Source organism: Cydia pomonella, chromosome 3 (assembly GCF_033807575.1).
Source record: "Cydia pomonella isolate Wapato2018A chromosome 3, ilCydPomo1, whole genome shotgun sequence".
Taxonomy (NCBI): Eukaryota; Metazoa; Arthropoda; class Insecta; order Lepidoptera; family Tortricidae; genus Cydia; species Cydia pomonella.
In genome coordinates, this window is record NC_084705.1 from 23,975,660 (window position 1) to 23,987,903 (window position 12,244).

Below are 12,244 nucleotides of genomic sequence, written 5' to 3' on the forward strand. Positions count from 1 at the left end.
GATGGTTCCATGACAATATATGGATCGTCTGTCATTTGGCGGGTTTCAACGGGAACATCATCTCCTCCTTCAGGTTCTGGATCACGACTACTCGATGACTCGATGCACTCATCCTCGTGATTGGAGATATGTATTACCGGATTTTCACTAGTTTGATTCGGATGGAACTCTACATCTACCGATACAGGTTGATTTTGAACATTTATCGATTCTCCCAAGTCGATTTCAAAGGGGTCAATCTTCAGGTTCACGTTTTCTTTACCTTCAAAAGTGAAGCAAAAAGTTGCTTCGTGAAATTTCACATCTCTTGACATGATAACTTGTCGTTGTTTTGGCATCCATACTCTGTAACCCTTGCGATCTCTAGGATAGCCTACAAAGATTCCTTCCAGGCTTCTTGGTGCGAACTTATCTTTCCCGGTTGACTTGTCCAAGACGTGTACCTTAGATCCAAACTTGTGTAAGTAGTCTAACTTGACAGGTCGTTCAAACCATTTCTCAAAAGGTATCTCACCTTCAAGACTTCTGGTCGGACAACGATTTCTTACATGGCAAGCTGTTGCTACAGCATCTGCCCAGAAACCCGGAGAAAGTCCTGACGAAATCAGCATACATCTCGCTATTTCTAACAAGGTCCTGTTTTTTCTTTCCGCGACCGAGTTCTGCTGGGGTACTCCAGGAATTGTCAATCTTCTTGCTATTCCTTCTTTCTTCAGGAACTCGTCGAAATCCCGATTACAGTATTCGCCTCCGTTATCTGTATGGAGATAAGTTATTTTACGTCTGAATAGATTCTCTACGTGATTTTTATATACCATGAATGTAGTGAAGACTTCACTTTTCTTGCTAAGAAAATATACTTCACACCATCTCGTATGATCGTCGATAAAGGTTACGAAATATTTCGCTCCATTTATTGACGTATGCCGCATGGGTCCTACGAGGTCCTTCCCCGCAGTGGAAGCGTGCTGGGCCCATAACCACTGTGGGGAAGAACCTATCACTATTTAGCAGAGATCTATAGCACAGTTAAACCACTAGAAATTTATTCAGTGTTTACATGAGAACTGTTATTGACCGACTGACATACATAAAAGTAAACAAACAATTCATAGAACCGTTGCTACACAAATACAAATTTGACAGGGTTCCGTCTACTGCCAGTACTGTGGCCCCTTAAAATAGGCGTAACCAGATTCTACAAATATCACATTAACATAATATTTCAATAGTACTTATTGACTATTTTATGTATATATAGTATGTATGTAAACACTTTATTGTAAATAAGACAGGTAAAGGTACAATACAAAATCGAATGTAGTTACTATTGAATCCTATTTTTATGAGATAAGCACATCACTACCGTACATCAGGACGTTTAGACAATTCTCTCATGGTCTCCCCTACCCTGTTGTCAATATGCTGTCGCAGGATGACAGCGGATGAAACGCGAGTACGCCCGCCCTAAAACTCCTCTCCGCTGGCAACCTCGCGCCGTACCAGCTTAGCGGCAGTATTGTTTGGTGCAGGACAAATCCCCGAGGCTTAGAGCGGCGCATATGCCGAGACGCTGGATGGAGCGTGCGGGTAAATCTATTGGAACTAAATGCATTCATGAAACGCTTCTGTGCTTATTCAAACTAAATACACTTGTGAAACTGCGCCATATTGCAAATGTAATGTGATACTAATAATATGTTTATTTAAGACAAACAGATTACAGCAATCATTTACGAAAAAAAAAAACATTTGATGAAGTTTTCATGTGCCACCAATACTGCCTAATGAAGGCATTTTTTGAATACTAAGCATAACGTCCAGCATGTGTCCAGCAACCCAGTGCTAGGTACTATTTAAATATGCAGTTCAATCTGAATCCAATTAATAGAGGTGAAAACCGGGCTATCAACTATTGGAATAAGGCTGCCGAGCATTAGGAGGTTTACCTTATATGCAAATTGGACAGTAAAAAGGACAATGAAAATGAATAAGCACAGTTTAAACTAAAATAACGATGAACCTACTAAGATCACGTGAATGTTCATAACCTAGGTGTATAACCTACGAAAATGATTTCACAAGAGCACATAGCACTTGCACGATTCCCTAGATGTATCCTTTGATCACCTGATTTTTTTAATTATTTTCTAAAGTAATCCACTGGATATATTGATCCACTAAAATCACTCTGGGGATCGTGTTGCACAAAGCGCTCGATTAAATCACTTGGGGGATCTCATAAAATTGGGGGATCGCAAAGCGCGAACGGATCGTCTCCGTTTCAGTTCAGCATGGGCAAAAATGCTTTCGTTTTTCTGTTTTCCTCTACAGGTCGCATATCTTAAACGATTGTCGTGAAAGTTTCTAACCAAGTTCAGTAATTAGTTATATGGAATTTTTAAATTATTCAGCTTCTGAAAACATTACAAAATGGCGGAGCCATGGCGACCAGCAGCGCCTAAAGAAATAGCAGAATCAATATCAATAGTTTTTTTTTTCTTTTTGAGACATGTTGTTGCAGAATAATTTACCAAAAATGAAGAAATTTTGGATACCTGTTTTAGGCAGTATTTAGTTACTTATATTCTTATTCGAGAATTTCACTTAATTAGCAATATCCTTCTGCAATCTGCACTGGGCTAAAGAAAGGCATGTATAAATCTTGGAATTTAATAAGTGACTGCTTTCCAATTTGTAGACTCACTTGAAATACTTTGCGGTTGCAGACGTCGCTAGCAACGCAAATTGTTTTCGAAATGCGGAACTTTTTTCTTGAAGGCACATGACTAGATAAATGCAGGAATCCAAATCTGAAATCTTGACAGGGATTACAGTCTAAAAAACCATACAGAATATTAAAATAACTAGTTATATGTTCAAGAAAAAAACTTCCTAACCTGACAGAAGATTCTTGTCTCTTTATCCCAATGGTGTGAGTTATCGTTGGATAGGTCTTAAAAACGAATACGGATCTACGACATGTTTTTTGATATAGTGAACATTTTCGGATATAATCGTTAAGAAAAAAATGTACAACCCTCTAACTTTTGAACCATGGGTCCATAAAAATGAAAAAATCGTAGAACAAAAGCTTAATAATTGTCTAAGTACCCTCAACACAAGCCTTATTGAGCTTACTGTGGGACTTAGTCAATTTGTGTAATAATGTCCTATAATATTTATTTATTTAATTATTTAATAATTAATTTCAACTAAAACTATAGCGAAGATAAGTTTCCTTACGCTTGTAATGTAAGAACATGATACTTTCCTAAATACCAGTTTAGCCTATTCTGATAGAATGGTAACTACGGAACCCTACACTGAGCATGGCCCGACATACTCTTTGCCGATGTTTTATTTGATGTAGGCAATAGAACAGAAGACACTTTAAATTGTTAACTAATTTGTTACCCCACGTCCAGGTACAGATCTTCGCTCTTCCCGTAGTCTTAAGCTCATTGTCCCCCAACACCGAACGGGTTTCATGTCCAATTCTTTCACTGTTCAGGCAATCAGACTTTGGAACGTTCTCCCACTCTCTATCAGACAAGCGCAGACCAAATTCACATTCAAGCGCATGTTGCGCAAGTATTTCCTTGACAAACTTCCTTCTTCATCAACTTAATGATTCACACTTGGTATAATTATGTGTATGTATTAATATAATTATGTATGGTTATTTGTATTAAGTATATTTGTAAGTTTATCTATATATAGTTTATATTCATATATAGTCTCGGTTACAAATTCATTTACTTTAAAAGACACTGCACCTACTTAATCTTTCTGGTTTAACCCATTGGTTGACTGGTAGAGAATGCCTTAAGTCCGCCATTTGTACCTTCTTGTATTATGCAATAAAGATTAAATAAATAAATAAATGATACGATAAAAATAAATAATATCCGGAAATTAGAAGCCAATATATTCTCAAAAGGACAAAAGGACTCAAGGAAGGGACCTTTCCATATTCTTATATTAGCCCTCGAATATTGGTCGAACGAAATTGGGGCTCCCAACTGAAGTCCTCGTAAAAGAAAAATATCAACGAAAATTGGAGGAAAAGATTGAAAATTTACAGAGGCCTCCTCGGAGGACGGCCATGTCGTAACTCAACTTTGCCTTTTGTGTAAGTTTCTAAATGCGATGAAAGTATCCTTATGTGTTATTTCTTAAAACTTCGTATTTTCTAATGATAGATTTGGGTTTAATTAATACTAAAATGCTCCAAATAAATTTGCGTTTAAGAAATCGGTAATAAATAATTTCCTAAGGGAGTAAAATAGGGGGTAAAAGTAAGCAAGAGAGTAACAAAGAGGGTAGGGGGAGGGATTTGTATAACGACAAGTTAGATGAATTTACAGGTAGAGGCTAGTGATTACATAATGTACTTCGGCAATGACTTAAAAAAATAATATTATATAGGATGTTTATTTAGTCACCTGCAATCATTTACGGGGTGAATATATATAGGTCATACTGAGCAACTTTTACTACGGGACCAACCGCGAAATCGAAAAAAATTACACTTCCATAGAAAATGTCAAGGTCAGACAGCCAAAATGTATGAAACACGCAATTATTTTTTCGCGATTTCGGGATTGGTCCCATAGTAAAAGTTGCTCAGTATGACCTATTTTTTTTTATACTACGTCGGTGGCAAACAAGCATACGGCCCGCCTGATGGTAAGCAGTTTCCGTAGCCTATGTACGCCTGCAACTCCAGAGGAGTTACATGCGCGTTGCCGACCCTAACAACCCTCCCTCCCTCGTTGAGCTCTGACAACCTTACTCACCGGCAGGAACACAACACTATGAGTAGGGTCTAGTGTTATTTGGCTGCGGTTTTCTGTAAGGTGGAGGTACTTCCCCAGTTGGACTCTGCTCTAGATCTGGAATGACATCCGCTGTGCTGTGCCCTACCACACAAAGCGAGATGACATTCACAATTCACAATGCCCATACCTCTCTTGTGGACGTAGTTTAAGGACGTACCCGGGTCCTATATATTCACCCCGTACATTATTGCAGGTGACCAAAAAAACAGACTATTTAAATCAAGTTATCAGCTATGTGTGTTCTACATTTTACTCAAGATGTTATTGAATGACTGACTAAATAATCAATATCTAAACATAAATGGCAAGTTGATACAGAATGCAAAAGGTAAATTCGTCTATCTTGTCGCTAAACAAATGAAATTTTCACTTGACTGCGTCAATTGGATTTGAGCAACTTACACACTCGTTTGTTCCTTTGAAGAAGAAAAAGACTTTTAAATTGCTGTAACAAGAAAAATATAACAATTTAACAGAAACAATTACAAGGGAAAGTTTCAAACTTTTTTGTTCAAGCTGTTATGTAACTTTCACAGTTCTTCCAATGGTATTAATTTAAGTTTGTTTATCAAACATTGGAATTTAACAGTGGTTTATATATTAAAATACAAAAAGGTAAAATACCAAATACTACAGCTGTCTGTTAACAATTTATTTTTAAATTTTAACCACTTGTTATTATTTACCTACTGTACTTTATATAGGTTAATTTCATTGAGGGTCTGTTTCTGCGAGGTTGAAGGTAATGTTTTATTTCCAGCAGATCTTAGGCATTGGTAGATCTTGGGGGAACAATGGGAGGACAGTCGAGTTTACGCAGTTATCCGCTCCATTGTATCAGCATGAGAGCGCTATGGACGTATATAGCGATATCTCGCTCGCACACCGAAGGAACATTTTGAAATTAAGAATAACCGCTCTCATGAAAACTTACTATCTTCTATACAGGTATTATTTGACTTAATAGGAAGGGAAGACTCTACCTTATTGTCTTATTGCCAAAAACTTTCTAAGGATTTTTTTATTTGTTTTACTACCGTCATTTATGACACTAATACAAAACGATCCAAGTTGCTCGTGAATAAATGAATCTATTTATTATTATTATTTGTTACTTAAAACCCGTCACAGACGGAGCATTATCGCACCGAATACGAAATGATATCTTATAGCAAGGCATCTTACGATCTTACCATTTGACAGACGAAGCTAATAATATATAATTATATATTAATATACATTATCATCGCTCCGTCTGTGGCGGACTTAAACCGGATTTACTCCAACGTAAATAGGCAAGTTCTTCTAGCGTATGTATAAGTAGGCACACAAAAAAAAATGAAAAAAAAAAAATAAGTGTAAAATGAGCCACTGGCTTTAACATGGTGATAAAACGAATGCGTGTACTAAACGTTATCATGTTGAAATTTTACTTAGTGAAGTTTAACGGAGCCTCGGCACATTAAATAACATTGCGACGTCATAAAAGCATGAACGTAATCCTCATTATTAGGTCCGGAAAATTTTGTTTAAATGTGTTGCTATCTGTTATGTTGACGTCATGTTACAAAAAGTTGAAAAACGTGAGAAAAGTTTGTTTTGTATAAAAACTAAAAAGATGTCGATTAAGAACATCTATAACATTAAAATTTTAAGGTTTTACTCACGCATTTACAAATGTTACTTACGTTACGTTATGTGTGTCACTAAAGGTTAGTTGGGACTGCATTAGTAATTTAGTCGAGTGGTGAGTATTTGTGACTTTGCATGCCTAAAGGGTCCTTATGCTCCATGTGCAGCATAGACTCTTTAGATATGCAGAAATTATTTTGATATTACAGAAAATAAAAGAAAGGGGACACTGTTAGTTAATTTAGTGTACTTAAGTGCCATAGACCCTACTAAGTTTTTTATGCCAATTTCCACCATTTTGAAAATTTTCCAAACGACAGTAATATTATATCTAAATACCGAACCTGCACATTTCACCAGAATCGGTTAAGAAATGCAACCTGCAGAGAACAACATCTGAAACGGAGCTGAAACGGATATCTTCGCTAACATACCGAAACTGGTTCTAAATTGTGTGGGGAATTTTTATTTTTAAAAGGGCACTTTCGATACATATTACAACGAAAGCAGTTACCAGACGTTGCCTCTACGGAGTACATCTCATGGCCCATTTGAGCTCCGCAGCACATATGCAGCCAACAATATGTCCTATATCCGTGCTTATATGTACTATATGCTCTACAATTTCTCCATATAAACCAAGCTATAAACGCAAAGTGAAATCGCTTAAATTTTCGAGTTTTAAGCACTCATTTTTGAGAAAAAGCGTATTTCCTTATTATTCATGTCAATTTTATGGGAAAACTGGCCAACAATATACAAGCTTTTAACACCCAAATATTACTATCATAATGTTGCCATTGTAATTTATTTGATGATGACATGTATTTGTAGTTAAATAATACATAAAAATGCCAATCACCCAATTATAGAATTGATATCTACATTCATGTGATTTAAGCGAAATTAAAACTATTATGTCCATTCCCGGGACCTAAACTATCTCCATACCAAATTTCATTTAAATTAGTTCAGTGGTTTTAGCGCGATGAGGTGACCGACAGACTAGCAGACTGCTTTCGCATTTATATTTTTTAAATTCGACGATCTGTCTGGCCTAGTAGGTAGTGACCCTGGCTATGAAGCCGATGGCCCCGGGTTCAAATCCTGGTAAGGGCAATGTATTCGTGTGATGGGCACGGATATTTGTTCCGGAGTCATGGGTGTTCTCTATGTATTTTAGTATTTATAAATATGTATTTATTATATATATCGTTCTCTAAGTAGCCACAACACAAATATTATTAAACTTATTAAGGACTTAGGAAATTTGTGTAATAATATTCTATAATATTTATTTATATATTACAATTAGTAGGGATGAGTTTATTTATAACGGCATACCAGTGTATGACCTTTCCCCTCTCTAATCTAGGCCTTTTCCAGGAATCTCCATCTTTTCCGACATCTGTGAGACAACCGCCCTAAAAATAATTCAGTAGCACAAAAATGTAAATGTACTTTTACTTGAAAATACGCTTGAGCGCTCATGTGGCGTAATAATCCATTTTGGGGTCACATAATTGGGGTACACTGGAAATTCATGTCTTTACGGAATACGATCGTTAAGCCGGAAAATTGTTGCGTATTGTTGTATACCCTTAGGATATTTTAATTAAAATTGTAATATATATTCCTTTTGTTGTTAGAACTACGGAGGCAAATAAATTAAGCGATTCTATAAACAAAGCAAAATGTGAGATTTTAAATGAAGCTTTCACTGTATTTATGGGAAAATTATTTATTTACATAATAGATATATACGGAAAAAATATCAAATATGAGAGTTCTAGATAGGATTAAAGAGAAAAGGAATATAATAAAGGCAATAGAAAATAGAAGAGGGGTACTAATTGGACATCTGCTACGACACGATCCGTTCCTTAAGAGCATCATAGAAGGTAAAATAGAGGGAAAGAGAAAAAGAGGAAGACCGAGAAAAAATATTTCAACCAAATAAAAGAAAAGGTTCAGGTCGTCTCAAACCAGAAGGTTAAGGAGTTGGCAGAGGACCGGACGAGTTGGAGATTGCTCCACCGACAAGAGGACAGCTCTGAAATATGAAGAAGAAGAAGATGTATACAGAGGTACTACAGTAAATACTAAACTTATTTAATAACTAGCTTAAATCACAAACAGGCCCTTGAGACGTTGTACCCAGGATGCTGGCGGCATTTCCTCGTTGTATCGCTATGCTGATACATTGTGCGAGGAAGCGGCCAGCTCTTTGGTCACCAGTTACTGTATTTAAATTGACAAACATGGACCTAACGAAATTTTAAGTCAAGAAAATACTTAGTCATTTAATATATTTTTAGCAGATATACTTCATGTACAATTATATCAAAGTAAACGTACGTTTTAATTTGATAATTTTATCCTATTAAATTACAGTTTTACCATTTTCATTGTGTATTTATTTATTTAAACATCATTACACTATACCAACAATTCAAATGCTAAGTTTGAGTTTATTAACATTTTATATTAGTCAACGCATGGCAAGTGCCTAGGTTTATATAAGTACCGTCAGTTTTCGCTTTAGCACAAAGGAGTAAGGTGCACAAGTGTAAAAATATCTTTGACTTTGACTGTAATGCATGAATGATCTTCATCACTTGCATTCGGGTTTATAAAATTTAAATTCACCAAACCTGTTATCATATGATAGTAACGCCCATAATTCATCATATTAAATTAATTAGCAGAATAATGATTCTGCTGACGGATTTTATACTAGGTACAATTTCATGTTTAAGCATATTTGTATTACAAAAGCAAATGATTAACGGATTATATAATATTTTGTTTTTAATGCATATAAATCAGCATTACGTCAGCAGCAGTTGATTGGCGATTCAATTTAAATTACAAAATGGCCAGCACACTGGTAGTTACTGACCGCATACATTTTGCCACAACATTTGAAAGTGTATTATTAAATTTAGTATGTACGGTCAGCATAAAAAGTAACCTTGCAAATGAAATTGTCAGAAGTTTGTTTCTGTTTAAACGGTCCGAAATAACTGACTTAGATAATTTAAAATTAAACTACCACATTGAGTTTTATAGGTGTCATAACATAACTAACTAGCTACTTTCGAAACTGTATATATTACAGTATTTATAATCCGGCGGGACATGTTGTCCTTCGGCATCGACCCGAACACCTGGGAAACGGAAGCCCTTAAAAGAGGGGAATGGCGTAACCTGCTACATGACGGCATAGCGAAGCATGATGAAATCTGGCTCGATGATTTAAAGCAGAAAATACTTCGGACTGCACAGGAACCATCAACAGATTCGCGCTTCACCTGCGATCTTTGTGGCAGAAAGTGCCGTGCTGCGATTGGGCTATACAGTCACAGGAAAAGATGTGCCGCACCTCAGATCTCCGACGGCGCACGGACCTCTTCTTCTTTTTCTTAATAACCTGTCGCTGCAACAATCATCTGTCAAGATGCTGTGGCCAATGATGATGATGATGATAATCCTTTAACTGATTTTTATCTGTTCAACCTTTGCTGTGTTCCGCATAGTGGTGCGGCACAAGCATTTTTGTACTGCGAAATATACATGTGCCGCACAGTGCCGTGAACACAATTCGGCCTTAAGAGAAGCAGCAACATCCGTATTCTGTCACTATACACACAATTTTTTTATTTATATAAGTTTTCTACTTTCGTAGGTATATTATTAGGTATATGCAATACCATAACAAAGGCTTCCTGTTTTAATAAAACAAGAAGGGTTCTTAAAATGTAGATCGATGACTGTTGCAGGTATAAAATACTATTATGAAAATATATTGGAAATCATGGTAAAATTCATACAAGTAAATGTTTTTCAAGTAAATAGGTGTCTACCCATTTCCGATCGGGTTACTTTGCCCTTTGTGTAAAGTAAAGGCTAGATGGTGACCCCTATAAATCTCCCATTCGATCCTGTCAGAGGTCAACTAAGCCACAATGCGATTGTAAGGCACGAGGAGAAGCGACTGTCATAGGAGGATTCTGTCTCTTTTACTCCAATGAAGGCTTAATAAGAGTAACAGAGTAAGATGCCGCAATTTGCGAATTTCGGGCTTCGCGGTAGGCCCTCTGAATTGGAAAGCAATTCGGAAGACAGGACGGAAAAAACCGGCCAAGTGCGACTCAAACTCGCTCACCGAGGGTTCCGTAAAAACCTTTAGGTATATAAGTAAAAGTTCACCCATCACGACATTCGGGTCATATTCATTATTAAAAATATTTTGATTATATGATGTAACTAAAAATTTACGGTTTTCGCATTTTTTTCTTTATTCCTACCTATCTGTGCTATAAGACGTTGCTTCGTACCAAATTTCAAGATTCTAAGTTCATGGGAAATACCCTGTAGGTTTTAATTCCCTTGCGAGTGTCGAAAATTTGCGGCATAAACGGCTGTATCTTTTGATTGCGTTGGTTTAGAAGTTTGATTTTTTCACAGCTCCAAGGGACAGTAAGACCCGAGTATTTGATATAAACAAGCGTTCCTGAGAAAAAGGGTCTTGACAGACAGACAGACGGACGGCCGGATAACAAAGTGACCCTATAAGGGTTCCGTTTTTTCCTTTCGAGGTACGGAACCCTAAAAATGAGACATGCATTATCATGTGCAAGTGATGAAATGCCTACTTTTTACATTATACACCATGTTAACACCTGAAACAGGGGTCAGCCACAATACATCGCGAACAAATTTTTGACTTTAATTAAAAAAAATAAACAAATCACTAATAGCAGCGCATTTCACTCAGTCAATAACGTCTAAGTTCATGTCATGTCCTTGTGCTACCCTAGCGCCACCGGAGAGATTTCGAACTATTATTTACAGCTGCCGCAACTATTATTAGCAGCTGGACACTTTAGCAACAGTATTTACATAAGAGATTGATCTCCTAGACCCTCCGTACCTGAAACACATAACAGTGACAAATTATTAAATAAAAGTATGTTTAAGGTACAATTTATTTTAACCTTGACGCAAAAAAATATATTAAGGTACTTATAAATATTATTAATTTATTGCTGTCAAGCAATCACCGTATCCAATCTACGTGAAAAATACTATTAACAATATAAAACCCACTTTAACTCTTAACTTGGACCACGTCCATAAAATCGTGAAGGGGTGAATTTTTGTATCGTACCCTTAGTTATGCTAATGCGATGCGAGTGACCGGATTCAGCTGAACGAGCGAATATATTGCGGTCTCACTGTAACTATGAATAAATCTTTTAGCGTTATCGGTCTATCTGAAGGGAACTTTAGCTGTCTATACTTAAAGGATGACTCATGCTCTTTCGAATGGAGCTCTCGCAACATATATACATAGCTACTTAAAAGTATCAAGCATGAATCTTCCTTCCATAATTTTAAAAGTAGATAAAAATCGCCGTTTTTATGTTATTAATAAATTTTCATTATCATTCATTTTTCACTTTCATTTTCATTCATTTTTATTCATTTAACTAACAGTGCTCGTCTTGAGCCCGTGCCGAGTATGCAAAATTGATCTTGACCAAATAGTGTTTGTAATAATAGCAAGCATGTTTTATATACATTTTAAAACAGCATTTCAAGAAAAGAGACAGCTTGGAGTCATGGTCTTATGCAGTCACGCATGGTATAGGTACTTTCAGGGACACAACAATATGTACCTACCTATGAATCCAAAACGTGAAAGTATTCTATAAAATTTACCTTAATTGAAGAGAGCTGAATAATACTCTAGTTTGTTTCAA

General features: G+C 36.3%; 1 protein-coding gene across 1 annotated transcript in view; it reads right to left on the reverse strand.

Moving 5' to 3' along the window:
- LOC133516366 (C3 and PZP-like alpha-2-macroglobulin domain-containing protein 8) overlaps positions 1–12,244 on the reverse strand; it is a 286,831-nt gene that overhangs the window by 256,489 nt on the left and 18,098 nt on the right. The gene's annotated exons all lie outside the window — the stretch shown is intronic.